The 26672-nt window shown below is 38.8% G+C and overlaps 1 protein-coding gene across 16 annotated transcripts in view; it reads left to right on the top strand.

The window, feature by feature from the left end:
• Positions 1–26672, top strand: part of PDE4D (phosphodiesterase 4D) — a 1650639-nt gene that overhangs the window by 1530579 nt on the left and 93388 nt on the right. The gene's annotated exons all lie outside the window — the stretch shown is intronic.

Raw genomic sequence — 26672 nt, 5'->3', positions numbered from 1 at the left:
AAGGAAAAAGGACTTGGAAAAAATGACTGTTCATTTCAGTAAGCATCTGCATGCGTATGTAAGAATGACTTGAGAGACAGAAATTCTAAATCTATCTTGGGACTCAGTCTATTACTGGAAAAATCTCTTGGGGGTTCATTTATTAATTTTGGAAAAAATCACTAAGTAAAGTCCCTTAGTTATGTAAACATTAGGCCTCCAGGCATGTCTTTCCTTAGAGAAAGAGTGTGACAAGATCTCCTTTTCAACCTGCTCCTCTCCTTGGTAATGTTTAAGGAGAGTGCAAACCAAATTACGTAAGAACTTTGGGAGTCTACTGGAGAAAAGAGCCTGAATCCTCAACTTTCTCTGTGAAATGAGAAGGGAAACACATATTTTAATGGGGTCATGTGGTCTCTGCTGCTGCTGCTGCTAAGTCGCTTCAGTCGTATCCGACTCTGCGAGACCCCATAGACGGCAGCCCATCAGGCTCCCCTGTCCCTGGGATCATGTGGTCTCTAGGCAGGCGATAATACTGCTCTCTGAAGGTGTTAACACGTCATGATGAAGGGGAAACCTGGACTGCCTGTTCCAGGCCATGACCTAAGGTTGATGCTGAGGCTGCTTTTTATTTAAGCATGAGTTAAAATCAAAGAGCAACAGTCTTGAAGTTTGTGGCTGGTCCATTCTAGAAGCCAGTGGAGGCCTGAAGCAGCAGGACACAGGACTTAACAAGACCAGTGTTCAGCTGTGATGCCACGCAGTAGTGGCAAAAGCCTTCATGCTAATTGCAGTCATTTCTCCACCTGAAGTTTAGAAGCAAGGGTCTACATTAGATTGAATAACCAATAAGCGGGAGACCAGATTTCCTACTTAAAGATTCCCGAGATTAACTGGAAAAACAAGAGATGTGACAGTATTTGCAATCTAAGCATTACCCTGTGTGAATATAGGATCAAATGAGACTAAATCTATTTGACAAGCAGGTAGACCCACAAGAAAATTATTCAAGTCTAGTTAAGGAAACTGACATCTATTCTTATAGTAGACTACTGAGTATCTCCTGTGTGTCAAGAACTGGGACCCACAGCGAAATGAAATAATACAACCTTTACACTCAGAGAATTTTCCAGAGTCGATAGACCCAGTGTAGTAACGGAAGTGCTTGTAGAGATATAGTCAAGTTGCTGACGAGGCTTCCCTGTCTTCTGGGAAATGCTGGATATACCTAGTGTAGATAGTAATTGACTTACACCTTAGAGGCCATTTGGAATCTCTCCATAAATAAAGAAGGTCATTTCAGACAGTGGGAACAGCATTATAAAGTCATAGACATGTGAAAAAAGAGATGATTGTTGCAGAAAAGCTAGTGACCTTTGCTGCAAACGGATGGCAAGGAATAAGATTAAGTGTGAATTCAGGTGGGAGCCACCTTCTAAAGATTTTTAATTTATATTTACAGATATTGGTGCACCACCAAATATAAGTATGGCTTGCTCTGTTCTGTATTTTTTGAGAAATTACTTAGGTCAGGGGTCTAATGCCTGAATACCTGAATTGGAGCTGATGTAATAATAGAATTAAAGTGCACAATAAGTATAATGCACATCAGTCACATCAGTAAAACCATGCCCCTCGCCAGCCCATGGAAAAATTGTCTTCCACAAAATTGGTCCCTGGTGCCAGAAAGGTCGGGGACCGCTGACTTAGATGACCTCAGCAGAACAGGTGGTGAATGGGACTGAGAAAAAAATGATCAGCAAAGCCACTGGCAACAGGGAGGGAGGCCAGTTTGGGAGAGCATTGAAATGTTCTAAGCATGGCATTGTGAAAGAAAATTGGAATCTTTACCATATGCTGAGCGTTACAGAAAATAAAGATGGTAGAGACCCTGCTTTCAACGTGCTTAAGACATAAAACAAGTAAAACATGAGAGCAGGAGCCTAATTATGCAGTTCAAAGTGCTGAAGAAAGCTTGCAGTAATGACCATTGTGATTGTGTTTCGTTGGGAATGTTGTTGGGAGTGGAGTGTAAGGAAGTGGTGATAACCGTGGTTGAGGAAGAAATAAGATTAGAGCAATGGCTTAAAAGAAAAAATGGCTTCAGAACATTCAAACCTCCTTTGTATAGTGGCGGACACTGTTTTGAGAATGTCAGTTTCGGGAGATGCCATAATAACGTGTTTGTGTGTGTGCCTAAAAAGCCACCATCACGAAAGATCTGGAGTCCACTCATAAAGTTCAAGTTTCAGTTTTTGCCCATGGATGTAGAGCATTCTGCTTGCCTACAAAAAGTAACTGTCATATTATACAGCACAGCTCTCATTTTCTTGGTAATTTAGTGACCATGTAAACACGTATATGACTTGTGGTAAATATGGTGATTCTCACTTTATAACCAAAGAGGGTGGGTGTTACAGCTTGTGAGCAGTTATGACTGTAAAGCCTGCTGTGTGAGTCACTGGGTTTGGCCCAGGTATTAAGACGTGTTATTATTCATGTTGGTTAGCTGAATTTCCTGGGCTAACCTCGTTGGAGTTTGCTTTGTTAGCAAAGGACCAGATCTTTACTGATAGACCAGGTGTCTGAATTCTGCTCCTACTTCTCTGGCTGACTGGTTCTGCAGTTTGGGGAAGACTTTTTAATCTTTCTGTTCTCAATTTCTCCATCCATAAGCAAGGAAACAGACCAAATTCCACTCGAAATTGAGAAATCAGTGATTCTATAGTGTGGCAGAGACTGCGGTGCTGTACTTAGTTGCTCAGTCATGTCCAGCTCTTTGCTAACCCATGGACTGTAGCACACCAGGCTCCTCTGACCGTGGGGATTGCCCAGGCAAGAATACTACACTGGGTTGCCATGCCCTCCTCCAGGGGATCTTCCCAACCCAGGGACTGGACTCAGGTCTCCTGCATCGCAGGCAGATTCTTTACCAGCTGAGCTACCAAGGAAGCCCAGCAGAGACTGCTGCTGCTGCTGCTGCTGCTGCTGCTAAGTCGCTTCAGTCGTGTCTGACTGTGCGACCCCATAGACGGCAGCCCATCAGGCTCCACCGTCCCTGGGATTCTCCAGGCAAGAACACTGGAGAGGCTAGTGCTGACTAAATATCCTCAACAGATATGTTCAGTTGGTGATCAATATAATTACGGTTACAAATGAATCTTAATTATATTGGGTAACATTTGCCCAGCCAAAAGACAACATTTCTTATCCCCTTTAGAAATAGCTGAGCTAATGAAATGTAAGCAAAACGAGCACCTGCCCAGAAGTACTCCCTTTCACCCTTGCTCCTCTTCCTATAGTATTGATTTGGGAGGATTCATGTGATGGCTGGAGCACCTGTGGCCATCTTGCAATATGAATGGTCTTGAGAAAAGATGGTGTATCTTAAAGATGGTAGAGCAAAAAAATAATAAGAGCTTAGTTCTCTGGGGAAAACGATATCATTATTCAGCCTGGCCTACCTCGGCATTTTCTTCTTATGAGACAAAAATAAACATCTTTCATTGAAGGCACTTACTAGTCACCTAATTGAATTTCTAATTAATGTATTGGTATTGAGTTATCTTTGTATAAGTTTCCATCACTAAATTCTCTCTTTGCAATATTGGAGATAATAGCTTATAATAAAGCTGAGGGTTTTGGTGCTAGGAGGTACAACATAATTCACCAAATATATAGTATTAATTGTTAAATTTATGAAAACATAGCCATAGTATGTAAAGAATTGACAATGTTTGGTACAAACTGGGATGGAGAAAATCAAGGGGAGTTTATTAATCAAGGAAACTACAAAATTTTTAAAATATTGGAAGTTGCTGGGATGTGGAGAGCTAAAAGCACTTTTGATCTTAGTTTGCAGCAAATTCACATTTTAATAGCATGGAAACCTCTAGCTTTCCGTACACCTGTGCTTTGATCTCCTTGTCTGTCATTGCAATGTGATTATGAGGATTACTGGGTCATTCTCAGCCTAAGTTGTTTTTGTGATTTAATTTTCTGGGAGAGGAAGGGGATCATTAAAGGATATCATTAAAAGGAGAGGCATGAGGCTTGTAATTGACCTTCCTTGAAAGTAGTCCCATCTGGAAGATCTTATCGGTAAACATTTATCAGTGTATTTGCTTTTAAGCAGATTCTTCTCCTCTGTTCTTTAAAGCAAGCAGGCAAAGACTTAAAAAGAAGCCCCAGGAGTACTCATAGGTTACTTTTGTGCATGCTCATGGGGAAGAAAATTTATATGTAAAGACAAATTCTCTCCTAAGATAATTATATGATTTTTTTTTTAAGTTTTGCTTCAGTGGTTCTCTTTCTCAGGTTATAATTTGCAGGTGATGGCATTCTTTAATGACTGTGCTTTGTTGTGATTTGTTTTCATTTATGTTCAGAGTAGAGGTGTTAGGAGGGATGTGATATTTGTGAAATCTAGTATGCAGGTGTTTTGAAAATCTGTTAAAGCTCTGTTAGCCCAGTGCTAGTTTGAAACATCATATTGTACTTTTCTAGAGTACAGGAACTGTTTTTAGGAAGACAGACGTTGCTGTGGTTTAAATAAAAGCACCAACATGACGTATTACCAGTCGGAAGATGTAACCCACGTAGTCTTTTAGAGTAGTGTTTTAGAGTAGCAGAAAAATTGCTTCGGTTTCCTCATATCTTATAGTTTTCCTGTTTGCTTGGTTTTGCTTGTTGACTTGCTTGTGTCAATAATCACAGCCCTTGTCATTTTTCAGTTCCATATCCACTTACAGAGGGAGAGAATTCCTGGTTTTATCTAATTTTCGGTTTTATGTTACATTTACCAAAGTGCTTCCCCTCACTGGTAGTAAACTGTTCCTTCCATTCCCTTCAGAATACTCTCTAATCAGTTTAAAAAGCAACATTTGACTTCCCAACCTATCACATACTGGTGAGCAATTGTTACACACTTGTTTTCACACTTAGGGAAATGTCCTAGATGCATTTCTCCTGTGTGTGTGTGTGTGTGTGTGTGTGTGTGTGTGTGTGTGTGTATTGATGGCTTCATTTTTCCCACTTAATGGAGTTCCATGAGGTTATAGGTAAAGTATGAGAACCATTAGGATTCAATCTATGGATGACGTTTAGTTAGTCTGTGAGTCCTGTTATCAGAACTCTTGCCATTTGGGGCTTCATTCCCATTTTCCTTATGCCTGGGGATAGCGTGAGAGTCAGAATCCTACAGCCACTTCTTTCCAGGTTTTTCATCCAACAGAGAAAGAAAGCTTCTCTAGCAGCTCCCATACAAAAAGGTTATAGATCCTATCGTGAACCCGTCACCGTCACCGTGATCCCACCTAACAGTGAGGAGGTTCCCTGAAAGGAACCAAACTGTTGTTTTCCAAGGAAAGGAAACCCGAGTGTTAGGCATCCATAATGACCAGTTGCTCACTAGCAATACAGGCCAATCTCTTGATGAGACAGCAACTTCTCACTGTGTATGGACTTCCTGACAGGTCAATCACAGTTGACTAGTGAATTCTGAAGTCTTACTACATGCCTGAACTCTAGGCCAATTATGTCCATTTATAGCTCAAAAGCATTGCTAGGGCAAAGGGAGTAGGGTAAACAAACCACATTCCACTAATTATCAAGTTAACTCTCACTGGGGCCTACCTCTGTGTACAGCTCAGTTCCTCAACCTACTTTCTCCAGCCCCTCCTGTTCATCAGTTTCCTCTGTAGATGCCCCTATGTTAGACTCCACACATTGCCCATCTCCATTTTGAAGGAAAATGCTGCTGCTAAGTCGCTTCAGTCGTGTCCGACTCTGTGCAACCCCCCATAGACGGCAGCCCACCAGGCTCCCCCGTCCCTGGGATTCTCCAGGCAAGAACACTGGAGTGGGTTGCCATTTCCTTCTCCAATGCATGAAAGTGAAAAGTGAAAGTGAAGTTGCTCAGTCGTGTCCGACTCTTAGCGACCCCATGGACTGCAGCCCACCAGGCTCCTCTGTCCATGGAATTTTCCAGGCAAGAGTACTGGAGTGGGGTGCTATTGCCTTCTTCGAGGAAAATGCTAAATGTTTTTTATCCTTACTTGCCTCTACAGTTAGCACAATGCTTTGCACATGATTCACAAGTAATGTTTGTGAAATGAATAAAAAGCATTTGAGGGAAATAAAAAGCAATCACTTCTCATCAGGAACGCGTTGAGAACCCCTAGAATAGCCGATTCAACAGCTTGGAGTGGATGCTGTTTCAGGTTTAGTTTAGGGAAACTCTCCTTGTTTTAAGTAGGCATGTTCATTAAAATGGTTTCACCTTTATTAATCTATTATTATCAGTCTTAACCCTTTATAAAAATGGCTTGGAAAATTAAGGGGAAGAGACCTGAATGTTATAAACAGTCCAGCCTATTGTATATATAGTGAAGAAAGTGTTTTCTTCTTTTTTTTTTTTTTTTTCCTGGCAGCTGAGATAATACCAAAAGAACTCAGGAGTAGACTCGAAGTGATATCAGAAGAAAGTGGTTACCCAAGTTTTCCTGACTGCTAGTAGGTGGCCAGAAATAATGAGAGGGTATAATAGATATGTTCCGCTTTCTTGGCATAGATAACTATTTAATTATCTTATTTCTGAAAGAACTATAGCTCCACTGTTACCTAAGTTTATCCTTTAGCCATTTAATATAGTAATATCCCTAGTGTAAAAGCAGGAATCAATTACTGTGATAACCTGGATTCTTTGTAAAAGAATACTAGACTACCAAGAAGGGTTTCTGTTTTTTGTCTTAGTTTTTTTGTCCCATTCTTTTTCGGTAAGAATTATCATCTAAAGCACCACTTTATGGGACTGTAAATACACTGTTTCCAAAAAACCAACACTTCTCCACTTTGTCATGTAAGAGTACTAAATGCTGGGTTATTAGTTATCAGCAAAAGGTCATTCTTTGTTATTTATTTTTAATGACTTACAAAATTTGGTGGTACTATCTAAGCAAAGTCTAAGCAAAACTGACTTCAGGATGGGTGATGGACTTTCATTGATTACTGCTCACCCACCCATCCTTTCAGAGTGATCAGCTGTGTGGAAATAATGGTACACTTTTTTAAAAGCACAAAGTTGGGCAGAGTTCAGCACTTTGCTCAGCCTCTTGAGACCCTGACCCAATGCTGTTAGCAGAACAGAAATTGTCACAGGACTCGAGAGTTTCAGAAAAGTGCTGAGAGTACCCATTATTCATTCCTGTGTTTCAAGGTTTAGTTCAAAGTTGAACACAAAACCTGGCTTCTGAGATTTCCTGTTTGGGAATCCTTTGTGTATACCACTAGTTTCCACCAGTCCTTCATTTGAACCCTCAGGTACCTCAGGCATGGTTTAAATGTAATTGATTTACAGGTTACAAATAAAGTTTCTCAACATTTTGCAAGCATCCTTCTATTGTTTTCTAACGTTAGTGACGTCCCAGTGTCCATTCAAAGCCTATTTTTCTTTGTAAAAAGTTTGTGAACTTCTATTCATCCCTGATGTCTCCACATTTCATGATCTATTCTCTTGGTCTGGGTCTTCATCTGTTGTCCTGGGCACACACTTTTCACTCCAGACATGGGTCTTTTAATTCTGAATTTGTTTTCTTTTCTTAGTTCATCATTAATTTTACCTTCTCTGTTTTCTCTCCCTGAAATTCTTGTTAGCTGAATGTTGGACCTCTTAGATCAGATTCTTGAATTTCCTCATTTTTTTCTTTTTTTTTTTCTCTTTGGTGTTTTGTTATACCTTCTAGAAACTTCTTAAAAAATTTATCTTCCAGCCTTTCTATCGAAATTTTCATTTGGGCTGTTTTTTTTTTTTTTCAACTGTGCTCTCTTGTCTTCTGCTGCTGCCTTTTTAGTAGCATCTATTCTTATGTCAGGAATGTATTGTTTTTCTACGCAAATAATAGTTCTTCAGAGGTTTTCCTCTATTTGCTGTGGACGTCTTTATTCAGTTGATGTGGTCTGCTTGTACTAGTCTCTCTTCTTCATTCTGCATAACTTCCTCAAGAGGCTGTCCATTCATATTCAAAGGTCTGCCTGTCTCTCTCTCTTTCACACACGCGCACACACACACACACACACACACACACAAATACAACAAAACAACAATGATGCCAGCAACTAATGCACCACCAAAATTTTGTGAATATGGATGGGGCTTGTCAGCTGTAGAGTTTCACTATAGCATGATTATTTGTTCAGTTGGGTTGTTCTTTGGGAAGTTCTTCAGTGTCATTATAATGAGATTTCCAATTCTGCCTGAGAAATATTCACTTGAAGGCATATACCTGACTGCTAGTGTTTGAGGAACATAGCTTATAAGGAGGTTGGGTATCTTACTGGGAACTTGTCAATTAAACATCTATATTTCAACCTTGAATTTCACCCTGTTTGCCACAATACCTGACATTCAGTTTGATACCTGTCTAGTTTATTTTCTCCAGAAAAGAAAGATTCAGTCTCTAAGAGAGGAGAGGAGAGGGAAATAGTTAGGATCCAAAGTCTCCATATAATTTAAAACTTTCAGACTCTCGCTAAACTCCTACCTGCTTTAGTGCTACTGCCTCTGAGCTCCACAACTCTGGTTTGGGCAGAATGTGTTCATTCACTTTCTCTTGGCATTTGCCGTCTGTAATCATTTTCTCCATTGTGCTAAGGCAGTTTCTACTTCTCTATCCACTCTTTTCTTCCTAAAAACCAGTTGTAATTTCTCCTTTGATGATCTCTCTTCTCTCATTATCTATGCCTTTGTGGATTTGTGTGTATTTACCCCCCTTTCATTTTAGTGAGGTATCAGGAAGAGAAGGAAAAGATAAGCATGTATGGGTTCAAGCATCTTTGCTAGAAATTCTGGGGAACCATAGCTGTGGAGGAAGGAGGCTAAAAGAGTACTTTATAATAGAAAATAAGTGATCAAGCAAGTTGGATGGAAGAGCAGCAAGATTCTAGAAAGTACTGTTTCTGATGATAGGTAACATTTTTTGAGGGCTCATTATGTGCTTGGAGTTTTGCAAAAAGTTCTTTACATAGGTTGTTTATTTTCATCCTTGTAAGAGCACCAGGATGTAGTCACTGAGGCATGGAGAGGTTATATGACTTGTCTAAGTCAGTAAATGGTAGAGCTGGGATTTAAATCCAAATCTAACTTCAGAGACCATCCTCTCAACCACCAAACTATCTTGCCTTCTATAAATTGCTAAAAACAAGGATTTTAAATGAAAATGCATTTGAAAAAAATACTATTTATGATTTAGGAGACTTTCTTTTAAGCAAAATTATTAATTAGCCTATTTAATATTGTTTTAGAACTAAAAAATTCTTTCAGGTTCGGAAAGTATTAAGAGAACCTTTTTCAGATGAATAGACACCACCCGTTAAGACTTTATAAGACTTAAGTTCTCATCATTTTCTCCTGGAGGAGGAAATGGCAACCCAACCCAGTATTCTTCCCTAGAAAATCCCATGGGAAGAGGAACCTAGTGGGCTACAGTCCTTGGAGTTACAAAGAGTCAGACACAACTGAGCACGCGCGCGCGCACACACACACACACACACACACACTCATCATTTTGCAAACCTATAGACAATCTATTAGAATTCCGTCCTCTTACCATTTTGTAAAATAAATACGATCTTTAGAACCGTGTTTTAAATCATTTTCAGAGAGATGGAGGTTGCGTCTACACAACACCAAACATCTGGAAGAAAGGAATCCCCTGCCAAAGCTTGTTAAAAGAGATTCACAAGCAAAGTATGCTTTTGAATTATGAAAACATATTTATGTCCAACATCTTGAACAACTCTTACATGTATGTTTATGTTTCAAACATGGCTTAGAGATCATTAAGATTAAAATTTAATTAAGTGTATTCTGTTGTCTTTGCCATCAATTTCAATTAAACCAGACTTGCTTGGCACTTTTGGAGAGAAAAGTCTTCTGTTCTTTCCATTACTGATGTTTTCCAATTTTGACTTTGGGGTTTTCCCCCTCATAACTACATATTATTTAAGGAGGTTCTTTATGCTAAACTTCTAAATTATTCACCAAGTGATTTTCATCAGCACTTACACAGATGGAATAGAACTGAAAGGTTCCACAAATTAATCTTTTTAGGCTTTATAAAAATTTTGTGACCTTCCAAGAAGCCACAGGTGTTCAGGTTTTGGTCTTTTAATTTTTTTTCTTTTTAAAATAAGACTTTATTTTTTTAGATCAGTTTTCAGGTTGACAGCAGAATTAACTGGAAGGTAGAGATTTCCCATGTATTCCGTACCCCCATACATGCATAGCCTCCCCATTATCAACCCACCCCCACTGGAGTGATACATTTGTTACCATCGATGAACATACACCAGACACATCATTACACCCAAAGCCCATAGTTTACATTAGGGCTCACTGTTGGGTTTGGAGAAATGTATCTTCTGTTATAGTATCATACACAATATTTTCACTGCTCTAAAAATCCTATGTTCCACCATTATGCCTTCCTCCCCTCCCTTCCCTCATTGTCAACCCACTGATCTTTTCACTATCTCTATAGTTTTTGTCTTTTCCAGAATGTCATATAGCTGGAGTCATACAGCATATAATCTTTTAACATTGGCTTCTTTTACCGGGGGCTTCTCTAGCAGTTTAGATGGTAAAGAATCTGCCTGCGATGCAGGAGACCCAGGTTTGATCCCTCAGGCAGGAAGATCCCCTGGAGAAGAGAATGGCTACCCACTCCAGTGTTCTTTTCTGGAGAACCCCTGGACAGAGGAGCCTGGCAGGCCACGGTCCACAGGGTCGCAAAGAGTCAGATAAGACTGAGCTGTTAAGCACAAGGACAGCACATTTATCACTCAGCTACTGAAGTGTAGCTTAGTGTCTCCAGGTTTTGGCAGTTATGAATAAGACGGTGATAAACATGCATATGGTTTCTGTGTGGGCATAAGTTTTCAACTTTTGGTGGGTTACTGCTAAGTAGCGCTGTTGCTGGATCATGTGGTAAAAGTATGTTTAGTTTTGTAAGAAACTGTCACACTGACTTCTAGTGTGGCTGAACCATTTTTCATTCCCACCAGCAATGAATGAGAGTTCCTGTTGCTTCTCTGCCTCCTTACCAGCATTCGGTGTTGCGGGAGTTACAGATTTTGGCTATTCTGTAAGTGTATAGTTGTATCTCATTGTGCTAATTTGGATTTCCCTGATGAAATATCTGGCGCAGCTTTTCATATGCTTATGAAATTTGCCTCTTAAGGAATTCACCTATTATTTATTTATTTTTTGACAACATTTCCTCCCTCCCCATCCCATCCCTAAGGGTCATCCCAGTGCACCAGCCCTGAGCACCCTGCCTCATGCATTGAACCTGGACTGGCGATCTGTTTCACATATGATAATATATATGTTTCAATGCTGTTCTCTCAAATCATCTCACTCTTGCCTTCTCCCACAGAGTCCAACCGACAGAGTCCAAAAGTCTGTTCTTTACATCTGTCTCTTTTGATGTCTTGCATATAGGGTCATCATTACCTTCTTTCTAAATTCCACATATATGCATTAATATACTGTATTGGTATTTTTTCTTTCTGACTTACTTCACTCTGTATAATAGGCTCCAGTTTCATCCACCTCATTAGAACTGATTCAAATGCATTCTTTTTAATGGCTGAGTAATACTCCATTGTGTATATGTACCACAACTTTCTTATCCATTTGTCTGCCGATGGACATCTAGGTTGCTTCCATGTCCTGGCTATTATAAACAGTGCTGCGATGAACATTGGGGTACACGTGTCTCTTTCAATTCTGGTTTCCTTGGTGTGTATGCCCAGCAGTGGGATTGCTGGGTTGTCCCTGGGATTTCTTTGGAAGGAATGACGCTAAAACTGAAACTCCAGTACTTTGGCCACTTCATGCGAAGAGTTGACTCATTGGAAAAGACTCTGATGCTGGGAGGGATTGGGAGCAGGAGGAGAAGGGGATGACAGAGGATGAGATGGCTGGATGGCATCACTGACTCGATGGATGTGAGTCTGAGTGAACTCTGGGAGTTGGTGATGGACAGGGAGGCCTGGCATGCTGTAACTCATGGGGTCGCAAAGAGTTAGACATGACTGAGCGACTGAACTGATGGCAGTTCTATTTCCAGTTTTTTAAGGAATCTCCACACTGTTCTCCACAGTGGCTGTACTAGTTTGCATTCCCACCAACAGTGTAAGAGGGTTCCTTTTTCTCTGCATCCTCTCCAGCATTTATTGTTTGTAGACTTTTTGATAGCAGCCATTCTGACTGGCATGAGATGGTTCCTCATGGTGGTTTTGATTTGCATTTCTCTGATAATGAGTGATGTTGAGCATCTTTTCATGGTTTGATAGCCATCTGTATGTCTTCTTTGGAGAAATGTCTGTTTACTTTTTTAGTTCTTTGCCTCTTAGGGAATTCACCTATTTTTAAATCAGCTTGCTTAATTTATTACTGTTGAGTTTTAAGATTTCTTTGTATATTTTGAATAATAATTCTTTATCAGATGTATCATTTGCAAATATTTTCTTCCCAGTCTGTGGCTTGTCTTGTTCTCCTAACATTGTGTATCACAGAACAGAAATTTAAAATTTTCATGAAGTCTAGCTTATCAATTATTTCTTTCATGGATTATGCTTTTAGTGTTGTATCTAAAAACTCATGATGAAATCCAAGGTCACAATTTTCTCCTCTGTTCTGTCCTAGGAATTTGATAGTTTGTGTTTTATATTTAGATATATTATTCATTTTGAGTTAATTTTTGCAAAGGGTCTAATGTCTGTATAGATTACTGTTGTTTTTATTTTTATTTTTGAAATGTCCAGTTGTTCCAGGGCCATTTGTTGGAAAAAAAAAAAAAAGCATCTTTTTTCTATTGTATTGCCTTTGTCAAGGATCCTGCTTCTTTGTCAGAGATCAGTTGACTGTATTTATATGGATCTATTTGGAGGCTCTCTGTTCTGTTCTATTCATCTGTTTATTCCTTCTCCAGCACCACATGCTTTGATTATTATAGCTTCACAGTATCTTTGTAAATTTTTAAATTGTGGAATATAACAAACATTCGTGAAAATACATAAAGCATCAGTGTTAGTTTAACCAATAGTTTTAAAGTAAACACCTATTTTAATTGTCCCTCTGAAGCATCACACTTGTAACTCTCCAAAGAGATAACCGCTGTCCTGAGTTTTCCTTTGCCTGCTTTTCTTTATGGTATGGTTTACCACTTATGTATTCATCTCAAAACAAAGGAGTTCAACTTAATTTGTTTTTGTGTTCATGTAAATGGATTCATCTTGAGAATACTTTTATGTTTTTGCTTCTTGTACACAGTGTTTTCCTGGGAAGATTCGTCAATGCTGCGTGTAGATGAGGACCATCCATTTTCATGACTATATCGTGTTCTGTTCTATCAAGTAACCATGATCACAATTTGTTTCTTCAGTCTTTTCTTGTTAGGAAGTTGGGCAATTTCCAGTTGAAAAATATTATGAATATTAACTTACAGGTATCTTAGTGCAGGGGTTCCCAACCCTAGGCCACAGTCCAGTACTGGGCCAAGGCCTGTTAGGAACCAGGCCGCACAGCAGGAGGTGAGTGGTGGGCAAGCGAGAAAATCTTCATCTGTATTTACAGCCACTCTCCATTGCTAACATTACTGCCTGAGCACTGCCTCCTGTCAGATCACTGATGGCATTAGAGCACAGGAGCATGAACCCTACTGTGAGCCGTACATGTGAGAGATTGCATGCTCCTTGTGAGCATCATCCTGAGTCCCCCTCCTCCATCTGTGGAAAAACTGTCTTCCACAAAACTGGTCCCTGGTGCCAAAAAGGTTGGGGACTGCTGTCTTAATGCATATAAGCATGCATTTCTGTGGGGGAATATAATAAGAAATGGAGTCCTGGGTCATGCATAACTTTACAACAGGAGGGAAAGTATTCGATCAAGTGCGTAAAAAGTGTATGAGAATTTCTGTAGCTTCACATCTTAGCCAAAAACACATAGTATTGTCACACTTTCTAATTTGTTTCAAATATGGAATCTCTATGGGCTTCCCTGGTGGCTCAGTGGTAAAGAATTCGCCTGCCAGTGCAGGAGACACCGATTTGATTCCTGGGTCCGGAAGATCTCCTGGAGGAGATGGCAACCCACTCCAGTATTCTTGCCTGGAGAATCCTATGGACAGAGGAGCCTGGTGGGTTACAGTCCATAGCGTTGCAGAGAGCTGAACGTGACTGGGAGACTGAGCAGGCACACAAGGAAGCTCTATGATGAGATCATTGCATCCCCTTGGTTACTAATTAGGGTGAGTCCTCTTTTATATGGGGCTTCCCTGGTGGCTTAGAGGTTAAAGCGTCTGCCTGGAATGCAGGAGACCCCGGTTCAATCCCTGGGTCCCATTCCAGTACTCTTGCCCGGAGAATCCCATGGAGGGAGGAACCTGGTAGGGACTGCAGAGTTGGACACGACTGAGTGACTTCACTTCACTTCACTCTTTTATATGTTTAGTATATATTTGACTTTCTTATTGTTGTTGTTATGCTTCTTCAAGAAAAGCCTTTTCTAAAAAGTGTTTCAGGCACTTTTTAGGGAAATAAAGCCACACAGATAAAATATTTGCCACAACATGTCAACGAGAAAGGCTTCTGGTGCTCTGGAGCACTCCATGATGGAACCTCCTGAGAATCGGCAGTGTAGAATGCAAATAGTTGTTTGGATTCAGTGTTGTTGTTGTTTCCTATCCTGTAATGTTTTGCATCCCTTCCCAACATTTTTATAATTCGGGACTGCCTTTGAGATTTTTTTCTCCTTATTGTTGCTCTTGTGCATAAAAGAGATGATAATAGGGCTTCTCAGGACAATATGTCTGTGTTTGGCTTATCTTGTTAAGCGCTTTATATTGTCTTACCTATCTTCAGAGCATCCTTTTGAGATACAGAGGTGGCCAGGACATCACCATGCTCCTTGTCACTGAAAGAGATAGAGAAATCAGCATGGACCGAAGATGAGCACAGAACTCGGGTTTCATAACTCCTAGGCTAATGCCAACTGCATTAGACACGAAGTCAACTGTTCTGTGCGTAAAACATGAGCTGTGTTCATCACCTGATTGCTGATACCAACTACCTAGAAGGTGAATTTTTTAAAAGAAAGATATAAAAGTGTATATGATTTTAAAGATGTTTTTGATCATTTTTAACAATTTTTATTTTTATAGTTTAACTCCTTGAAACCCCTTTAACTCTATTTATCTTATAAATAATTCTTAATGCTCTTAAACTGATCAAGAAAATAACTTATATCCTTCCCGAAATGGCCAGGGTTCCTGCCGTCTTGCTTCCTATTTTCTTCCCATCGAATCTCTCCCTTAGGTTTAGCAATAAAACAGGCAGCTTAATATGGTTAGTGGCAGAATCTGAACATTCTGTGCTCATGTCTTACCTCATTTCTGTGTTCTTGTGGACTTTCTGGAAGACTCTTTTTTTCCAGACTCTAAAATTATTTTAGTGTACTGTATAAAATCCTTGAACTTATAACAGTTTTCAGTTTATAAAAGACTGTATGAAGACTTCTCCTCACAGGCTGTAAAGAATGCAAGGACAATGAAACTCAAATAATCGAATGACATCCTTAAATCTATTTCAGTATTATTTATATGGCAAATTCAAGATTAAAGACCTGATTTTGTAACAACTTGTTCAGTACTTCTTTTATAGGCAGCATAATACATAATTGTAAAAAGTACAGATTATCTGTGCTTAAATTCCAGCTCCATGCTAAACAGCTGAGTTATCCTGGGTAAATCACTTGGGCCTTCTATGCCTCAGTTTCTCCAGTAATAAAATAGGGTATAATAAGAGTTGTTGTGAGGATTCAATGAATTAGTACCTATAAATGCTTAAAACTGACCTCATCTAACATAATGCTTAAAAAATGTTAGCTCTGTTGTGATGTTTTTCTGTTTATTTACTCTTAAAGAGTGATAATGTGTTACCATGAATAATAAGAGAGAGAACTGCCAGAACTAAAAGTGATTTTATAACCATACCTATCAACATAGATTAATAGCTTTGACTTCTTTACCTATAAATATGGAAATAATTAATCTCTAAAAAATCAATCCCTAAACATTGTAGAAGTAATATGTAATGTTGACTGAAACTCAGTACAAATTGTTTGTTTATTTTGAAGAAATCAGTATCACCTTCAGAGCTAAGCTGATAGCCTGGAATCATGCACAATCTTCTGTTTTTTCCGGAACTCGTAATTCCTTTCTCCAGCCCACTTAGTACATTTATGCCAGAAAATCTATAGTTTGCCACAATCAAGTATAACACTGGGGGTCCAAGCAGCAGGATCCTCTGATACAACTATGCATTAACAGGCATCCCCTAAAGGCAAAATAAGGCTATTCCACAAATACAGATTGAACTTCTACAATTGTCTGAGAACTATGAGGAGCAGAGATGATATTATGGTGAATCCCTGCTATTCTTTTGAAGCAAAAACCTACATACCTAAATGATTAGAGAGAAAATGATGCTCTGTTGGGGCCAGAGTGATATCTAATTCATCTTCCTGTTCCCTATAACTAACAAATAAATGATTATTAGTGAATGAATGAATAAATACATAAATTTCAGTAGAAAAAGATCCATTTAACAAACATGTATTGAGTGCTTTGGAATTTTACTAGATTTGGAGATTGGAAAATAGATTAAGACAGTCCCAAAATTTAAGGACCCAGCAGCCAAGGGCATTAAATAGAAAGGTAAATGATCAATTACATTACAGCATGCTATGCATGTGCACATACCATTCCAAGACTGGAGAAGAGAAGAAAATCAGAGATTCTTCCAGAGATGAAAATCCCTGAGTTGAGGCTTTGAGGATGAGAAGTTAGCTAGCCCAGGAAAGATGCATATGGTGAGGGGTCAATAGATCAAGCAAATACTGCAATGTGAAACAGTTCTGGTATGTGACGCAGTGGGTGATGGGAAGGGGTAAGAGAGATGATCAAAGAGAAGCAGCCATCAGGAACTACTGAAAGTCTTAAATACCATCCTAAGATGCTTGGATTTCTAAAAAGTCACTTGGGGGTGATTTTATTCAAGGAGATAACTGTCAATCTTAAGTTTCATCATGTTCTTTAATTTTGACACACTTTAGAGTCGCATGTTTAAAGTGGTCCCTGTGAGAACTGTGTGTATGTTGTCTTCATTCTTGTATGTTTCTTAAAAAAATTTTTTTATTCACGTATTTATTTTATTTTTGGCTCTGCTGGGTCTTTGTTGCTGCATGTGGGCTTTCTCTAGTTGCGATGAACGGGGACTACTCTGTGTTGCAGTGTCAGGGCTTCTCATTGTGGTGGCATCTCTGTTGCAGAGCACAGGCTTTAGGGCGCACGGGCTTCAGGAGTTGCAGCACACAGGCTTAGTAGTTGTGGCTCACGGGCTTAGTTGCTCTGTGGCATGTGGAATCTTCTCAGACCAGGGACTGAACCCATGTTCCCTGCACTGGCAGGCAGATTCCCATCCACTGCACCACCAGGAAAGTCCTCATTCCTGTATATTTCTTAGAAAACCAAATAAGAGCATTTTCTGAATCATGTGCCTGAATTTTGCCTTTGTATTTATTAAGGATGAATTATTGCATTAATCACACATAATCACTTGAAGAAAAGTATGTAACTTTTTGCAGCAAAGTTTCTCATATGGAGACCATATACCTCTGATTGTGAAGTGTATTGGAAATGATGACCTCTCAAGTTTGAGGCTTCCCTGGTGGCTCAAATGGTAAAGAATCCGCCTGCAGTGTGGGAGACCTGGATTTGATCCCTGGGTTGGGGAGATCCCCTGGAGAAGGGAAAGGCTACCCACTCTAGTATTCTTGCCCGGAGAATTCCATGGACACAGGAGCCTGGCAAGCTACAGTCCATGGGGTCACAAAGAATTGGACACGACTGAACAACTAACACTTTTACTTTCAAGTTTGAGAAATGCTGATGTGGACATAGAACTGGAGTGAGGAGGGGAAAGACAGGCATCAGGAAAACCAATTTAGAGCCTGTTTCAATAGTCACACATGAAGCAAAGAGGACTCGAACTAAGGGAATTCAGAAGAGAAAAAAATGAATGCAGTAGTTATTTATGAAGTAAAACAGGCAGAACTTAGTGATGTCCAGGGGCTTAGGCTTGAAAGAGAGAGAGCGAGAGGACAAGGATCATGCTTGGATTTCTGGCTTCAATAACTGAGTAAGTGATGGTGGCGTCTCAGTGAGAGATCTCTCCGTAGCAAAAGAGTAAGTACCAGTGTTAGAAATATGGACTGTGGGGTGTCTGTGCACATTCAGGTGGAGATATGTGGAATGCAATCTAAACTGGAGTTTTCAGAATGTAAGTAGGTAGATATTGCAGTTTGAGGGGTCAGTGTACTCATGGGGACAATGAGTAGGATGAGAAAAAGACAGTGTAGAGAAAGAGGAATTCAACAAAGAGACTGAGAAAAAGTGAGTGAGAAATAGGCAGACAATCCAGGAGAGTGAGTCTCAAATTCAAGGCAGGAGAGAATTGAAAGAAGGTACGAAATTGTTGGGAAAATTGTGTGGAAAAGATATTAATTGAACTGAGTATGGGCTTTCCTGGTCAGGCTGAGCAGTAAAGAATCCTCCTGCCAATGCCGGAAATGTGGGTTTGATTCCTGGGTCAGGAAGATCCCTAGAGAAGGAAGTGGCAAACCACTCTAGGACAGAGGAGCCTGGCAGGCTACAGTCCATGGGGGTCACAAAGAGTTGGACATAACTTGGTGATGAAACAACAACAAATGGAAAGACAAAGGGAATTGGTGGAACAGAAAGGAAGAGGTATGGCTTCTGAGTTAGGAAGCATAACAAGCAAAGTCTTACAGAGAGATAACGTAAGATACATGCTGGAGGGTTGGCTAGAGTAGGCAGGAGAGCATAGGGCTGAAAGATGGACTCTAAAACTGAACTCCTTAGGTTCAAATCCCAGCTCCCCAGTTTCAGCCATGTGATCCTCAGCAATTTATATATAACCTTCTGAGCCTCAGTTTCCTCACGTGTAAAATAGGGGCAATAAGAGTGCATCATTTTTTATTTACATTTAATCAGAGGATAGTTGTTGTACAATGTTGTGTTGGTTTCTGCTATGCAACAAGGGAAAGGAGTACGTTCTTCATTAGCTTGTTTATTTTTTACTTTCCTGTATATGAAGTGTGAAAGTGTTGATCGCTCAGTCACATCCGACTCATTGAGACCCCGTGGACTGTAGTCTGTCAGGCTCCTGTGTCCAGGGAATTCTCTAGAAAAGAATCCTGAAGTGGGTAGCCATTCTCTTCTCCAAGGGATCTTCCTGACCCAGGGATCGAACCTGGGAATCCCAAATTGGGGACAGATTCTTTACCATCTGAGCCACCAGGGAAGCCCTTGCAAAATCAGGATGATTTTATATCTGCAACATTGTGTAGCTAAACAATTTTTAGCTATCTCTGAATATTTTATTTTTTGTCCTTCTACCATCCCAACCCCTGTTTATATTTTTCTGTTTATGGATACTTAATTTTAATAAGTGGAAATTTTAAACTGTTTATATAGCCTGTTGTTGTTGTTCAGTCACTAAGTCATTTCTGGCTCCTTGTGACCCCATGGGTTACAGCTTGCCAGGTTTCCCTGTCCTTCACTATCTCCCAGAGTTTGCTCAAACTCATGTCCATTGAACTGGTGATGTTATCTAACCATCTCATCCTCTACTGCCCTCTTCTCCTTTTGCCTTCAATCTTTCCCAGCATCAGGGTCTTTTCTAATAAGTTGGCTCTTCACATCAGGTAGCCAAAGTATTGGAGCTTCAGCTTCATCATCAGTCCTTTCAATGAATTTTCAGGGTTGATTTCCATTGACTGGTTTGATGTCCTTGAAGTCCAAGGAACTCTCAGGAGTCTTCTCCAGCACCACAATTTGAAAACATCAATTCTTTGCCTATATATAAACATATTAAAATATAAAGATATATTTTATAAATCCTTAGCAAACATTTTCCTAACCCAATATACATATATATGTTTTATTTTAATCCTGTATGTGTTTATATGACATGTTTAAATTTTAATAATTATGGAATATATTTTATTATGTCAGGCAATGGATATTCTTTACCTAGGTTTCCTAGATTTTCATAATAATTCATAGTTTCCTTGTTGGCTTGAGATGTTGCTTCTATATTTTACTAAATTTAAGAATGATTGGCTCTGTTTGTATAGTCTGTTCATGTATAAAAAACACCATGATATAATTAGTATGTATAAAAATACATTTTAGTATCTGGGAGAACATATGCCATCTTAATTAATCCATTTTTCAGTTATTTCCACTTGGTTTTGCTAATTTATAAATATTACTTTTAAAATTATAAAAATTAACTTTATAATCAATTTGTAAAGCCCTCCCAGAAAATCCCATTAAGATTTTGATTGAAATTGCATTAAGTTGCTAATTAAGGAGTTTACAAGTGTTACACAACTACTTTATGAAATCCCTCACAGTCATCTGAGAAATTCCTGGTTCTTAAATTATAAATATTCACAGTCAGCAAAAGATCACCAGACATGTGAAGAAAATCAATAGCAAAAACAAAAAGAGACTAATGAGTAAACAAAACAAATGTATTTTTTTCTAAAGAAAATCTGTCTTATGTTTCTAGAAGTAGAGACCATAAAATGTATAGGAACAAACCCTTAAAGTATTGAATTTTCGGAGCGGTTAGGGGAAGAGTACCTTCATTAAGTATGCTCAGGTTTCTGTGAAATAGAAGCAGGATGCTGAAAAAAATGGAATGATTGGATAAAAGACCAAGTGTGCTTAAACTCTGAATTAGTCAAGCCAAATCTCACAGAATGTAGAGCAAAAGGGAAGGATAAAAAATGCGGTGGAAAAGAGAGATGAAGAGTGTGATGAGAAGGGAACTAAGAAGAAACAGGAAAAATAATTGGAAACACACACCTTGACCTGAAAAGTCATCTGAGTCCTCAGATTGAAAGGGTCATCAGTGTCCAGCAGGGGAAAAAAATACTGAGACACACACTGATGAAATTTTGGAATTCCAAAGATCAGAAATTGATCCTAAAAACTTCTAGGGAACAACAAAGAATCTTCAAAGGTATCATACTTCTCAGCGAAGATGGAAGTTGGGACAGAATAGGCAGTGTTTTAGAGTCCTGAGGAAGATTAATCGGAGCCCCAAATTGACGGCCAAACTGTCGAGTATTAGGAGAAACTAAAGATGTCTTTAAACATACGTGGGCTCAAGTTTACCAATCTACCTCCTACAGATCCTTTCTAGTGAAAGAAAATATTGCTCGAAAGTGTTATGTTCAAGCAAAATAGAACCAGAAACCTATGCAGATCACCTAGGATACAGAGAGCACTGGAACCAACCCAGGTGTCTTATGAAAATAAATCCCAGGATGACAACAGTGAAATAGGCCTAGAAAGCAGGCAGCCTAAGTTAGGAAGAGTGTCACAGGGTTCCGAGAAAAATGGAACTTTCAAAAAGAAACTAGGGATCATGAGTCAAATTGCAGAGTTAATAACCTTTTAACATTTAGGGCTAAGTTAACTGCATTAAAGTTACCAATTTGTGTGTGGGATGTGTGTGTGTGTGTGTGTGTGCACATGTGTGCTCAGTTGTGTCTGACTCTTTGCGACCCAATGGACTGTAGCCCACCAGGGCTCTCTGTCCATGGAATTTTCCATGCAAGAGTACCAGAGTGGGTTGCCATTTCTTACTCTAGGGAATCTTGTCAACCCAGGGATCGAATCTAAGTCTCTTGGGTCTTCTGCATTGGCAGGAGGATTTTTTTATCACCGTACCCCCAGGGAAGGCATAAGTTATAGATTAATCTGTCTTTATAATAGTGGGTCTTCCCATCCAAGAAATTAGTTATATGTATATTTTTCTAGGTTTTTAGTGTCGTTTAGTGAAATTTTATAATATTACATATGCAAGACTTTAACATCTTTTATTACATTTATTTCTAGATATTTTGTGTGTTCTATGCTATTGTAAATGGGATACCTTATTTTATAACTGGTTATTGCTGGTATATAGAAAACCTATTGTGTATTATCTGTGGTTTATAATGTTTTGCCTCTCCTATATATATTAGTTGGTTGTCCTGAAATTTGAGTTATAGAATTATCATCTGAAAATATATTTTTTAACCCTCTTTCAAACATTTGTACCACATATTTGGTTTTCTTATTTGATTGCTTAGATTAGAATTTCCTAAGCAGCATTACATAATTGGAGCCAGTGGGTAGCCTTGGCTTATTTCTGATTTGTTACACTGTTAATTATGTATATTGAATGAAAACTATTCACTGGTGTGATAAGGAAACTTTCTTCTGTTCCTGTTGTACTGAGAGTCTTATTTTACTGTCATCTCTTTAATAAGCATGTTGGGCTGCATTACGGACATTGTTGAATGGTAGGAGAAAGATTGTGGATTTAATTTTATACCATTGGGGACCATTGTAGAATAATATGATTTTGAGGAAAATATATAGAAAATGATTTAGTAATTCAACCATCCAGTGATAATTGTATACCCATATGAACAAAGGTAGAGGAAGTACATACAAGAGGTTTGAATTTAATAGATAGGTCAGATAAATAAATCCAATTTTTTACCTGATTTCTTCTTCCCCATAAGACTCAGAATATTGAACAATTTCAATATCAAGTTGATGTTGAATACAATTTATACATAACTGCCAAAAACACATCTATTTTTCTGCTTCTTATCATGAACACATGCTTATAAAAAGCAAGACTGAACAGCAGAAAGTTATTATTCCTTAAAGATAGGACATCATTCAACTTTCTCTTTTGACATAGGAAACATCAATAATTGATACTCTAAGTCACTTTTCTCAACAATTTTCTAGGTTTTTTTTTTTTTTTGAGTGCTTTCATTTATTTTTTTTCTTTTTTTTTTAAATTTTATTTTATTTTTAAACTTTACAATATTGTATTAGTTTTGCCAAACATCAAAATGAATCCGCCACAGGTATACCCATGCTCCCCATCCTGAACCCTCCTCCCTCCTCCCTCCCCATACCCTCCCTCTGGGTCGTCCCAGTGCACCAGCCCCAAGCATCCAGTATCGTGCATCAAACCTGGACTGGCGACTCGTTTCGTACATGATATACATGTTTCAATGCCATTCTCCCAAATCTCCCCACCCTCTCCCTCTCCCACAGAGTCCATAAGACTGATCTATACATCAGTGTCTCCTTTGCTGTCTCGTACACAGGGTTATTGTTACCATCTATGGAATTTTCTAGTTTTTATAAAACATCGTTTAAGTGATATTTGGCTCCCATCACCTATTTTGATGACAAACTTCTTTTCAAATAAAACATAAATAAGTTTTTGTGTTATGAATAATCTGGCATCATTTAAAAACATGAATTATCCTTGGAGATGATAGAACTTTATGCTTTCTCCTCATTGTTCTATAGACAGTAAATTTTTAATTAAAATAATAATTTGAGTATTACTTTTACCTGAAATTAATCTATTCCTGTTTCATTAGAAATGTCTAATACATAAATTTCTTGAAATATCCATGTGTGTTAGTCTTCAATCGTGTCTGACCCTTTAAGACCCCGTGGACTGTGGCCCACCAGGCTCCTCTGTCCGTGGAATTCTCCAGGCAAGCATACTGGAGTGAATAGCCATTCCCTTCTCCAGCAGATCTTCCAGACCCAAGGATCGAACCCCCATCTCCCACATTGCAGGCAAATTCTTTTCCGTCTAAGCCACCAGGGAAGCCCACTTGTTATTCTGCCCCTTCAAAATGACCCAGTATCAGACTATGATTTGATTTCTAAGATTTTATGTAGTTGATTATATTTGGGATAAGATTATAAATTTATATACTATCTCCTTCATAGTAATAGTATAGATGTTGAATTAAAATATTTCATAATTGTTTTATAAGAGTAAACATAACATTCACAGTTCCTATTTGTGAGTCTGACTTCGGTGCCTGTCATGATGACTGATACAGATTCAAGTTTGTTTTTAATAAACTCCAAGAAAGATCAAAGCCAGGGATCATCTGTAACATTGCTCTCACTTGACAGCCCTCTGAGGCCCCTGTTTTGCCCTGCAGCCTTTTCCTAAGGAGAAAGCCACATTTTTGGCTGACTACTCACTTTCATACTTTTTTGTTTTTTTTTTTTTAACAACTTTAGGTAATGCGTGGCAAAAAACAATATGAAAATGTTGATAAATGGAGAGATGCACGCTTTCACCATCTGGTGAGCATTCTGGAGAATGGAGACAAATTCCACACAGTAAAGGAGTGAAGTCATTTCTGCAGGAAGTTTTAGCTTTGGGGATTAGTTTAAGAACTCAGAGCAGGCCATATTGTGGTGGGCAGTTCAGCATGATTCTTTGAGGTTTTTAGTAAATTGCAGACTGTTTACCCTGGAAAGGGACTATAGAGATGAGTTTAGAGAAAAGAAAACAGGCCCATAGAGGTCCAGTGGCGCATCCATAACATTTATTTGAATTGCATTATCAGAAGCCACATTCCGAAATGTGCAACTGCTGTCTTATTATAGAATTTACAATGACACATTCTGAGGTCATGAAGGAAATAGACTGAAACACTAGGAATTAGGTCAGTAGCTTGAGACAGTCAAGCTGCAGTCTCCTAGGCAGTCTTCAGTTTCCAAACCTGACCAGGATTGGGAATATGGGAGGGGCACATGCACACATGTGTATGTGTGTTTGTGTGTAGTATCCTTGTTCTGTGCATCATGTTTTGAGATGAACTTTGCACTTTACACGTAGAAGCCACAGCCAACTTCATCCAACAGTTCCTAGTACTGCTTCTTTATGGAAATCAATGTTTTTGATATTTCAAGCATATTATAGTACCAGGTCAATGAGATGGAACCCAAATTCACTGTGTGTGTATGTGCATGGAAAAAATGTATTAGAAAAATATTAATTTGTACAGTAATGAACATTGGGTTATAGAATTATATGTGATTTTTCTTTCTTTTCTATAGTTCCCCCCCTGTATTGCCTAAAGATTTCTACCATGAAATTTTCTTTTAATGTATAGTTTTATTGCATAAGTAATAAATAAGTACTTTCATGTTGTAAGATACTGGAAACATTGTAGAATATGGGAAAGCCCCCCTCCATGCTCCTTTAGACTTCTTTCCTTTAGTAACCACTTAGCAATGGATACAGTTTGGTGTACATCCTTCTAGAATTTTTAGCCTGAATATTCAGTTATTAGAGTTGTAGAAATGTTCAAAATCAAAAGTGATGCGCTGCACATGCTTTTCTGAGACTGACTTTTGTATTTGATACATTTCGGAGAATACGTATTGTTTCATTTCCGTACCTACAAATCCATATGCATGCAGGTGTACATGGTGGCTCAGTCATGTCCAACTCTTTGTGACTCCATGGACTGTAACCCAACAGGCTCCTCTGTCAGTGGGACTTTCCAGGCAAGAATACTGTAGTGGGTTGCCACTTCCTCCTCCAGGGGATCTTCCTGACCCAGGGATCGAACAGGAGTCTCCTGTGTCTCTTGCATTGGCAGGCAGATTCTTTCCCATTGAATCACCTGGGAAGCCCCCACATATAAAATCTATACCAGTATTCTTAAATTGCCAATATACCATGTATATGAAATTTCTTATTTAATTATTGTCATATTGATGGACATTTTTTGTATTATAGACAGTATGCACCAAACATTATTGTATACACTTGTTTATGTGTTGTATTGATCTTTAAATCCTTGAACTACTTATAAAGACAGAAAGTTGACAAGCAGGGAGATGGACATGAGAAGAAGTTAAAGGAGGGAGATATTTCTGGAGAACAGAATACCCATCCCTTAGGTCTCATCAGACTCCACAAAAGATTCAGATGCTCATTCAGGAAATAGCAACGCTGCTGTAGAATATTTTTTGGAATTCAGGGCTCCTAAGAAGTAGTTTGGGTAAAAACACACACTCATAAGGTTTTTGTCTTTGTTCTAATTGTGCGAGAAAGAGCACCTCCTGGGATATACAGGGATATATCTGTATAGCTGTCTCGGGGTGGGGTGGGGCAGAGTCTGGAGGGTGGAAGGACAGAATTTGGCCTGTTGCTATCCCCCAGTCTCCTGTCCTAGCCCCGTGGCAGTCTCTGACTCAACCAACTGAACATAATCACATGGTAGCCTTCAGGTGTGTTTGGGAAAATAAATTATTGAAAATTCTTGCCAAATCTTGAAAATCAGCTATTGCATTTACATATGTACAGTATGGCGTAACTGCTTCTGCTGCCTACAACTGTCTTGTACAATTCAAAAAAAAAAAATAGGGGAAATGTTTCCCCTAGAAAAGCAAAGTGACAAAGAGTCTTTAAAAATCGTGGTTGCGTTAAATGGACTTAAGGGACAATTCCTTCATTTATTTAAAACTTCAGTTCTCTAATAACTTGCCAATATTAGTTATCATTTTGTTAACTGTTAATTTTATGTAGATGTCATAATAAGAGTTTTGTGTATAATGCATTTTTAATATTCAGAAGAGCCCTATAAAAACTATCAAAACTTTACAAATAAGAAACTTGAAATATTAAATAGTTTC

Source organism: Bos grunniens, chromosome 20 (genome assembly GCF_055505025.1).
Source record: "Bos grunniens cultivar Pamir isolate PY7600 chromosome 20, Bosgru_T2T1.0, whole genome shotgun sequence".
NCBI lineage: Eukaryota > Metazoa > Chordata > Mammalia > Artiodactyla > Bovidae > Bos > Bos grunniens.
The sequence above is the reverse complement of the archived record's forward strand: the minus strand, read 5'-3'. Positions and strand labels throughout refer to the sequence as shown.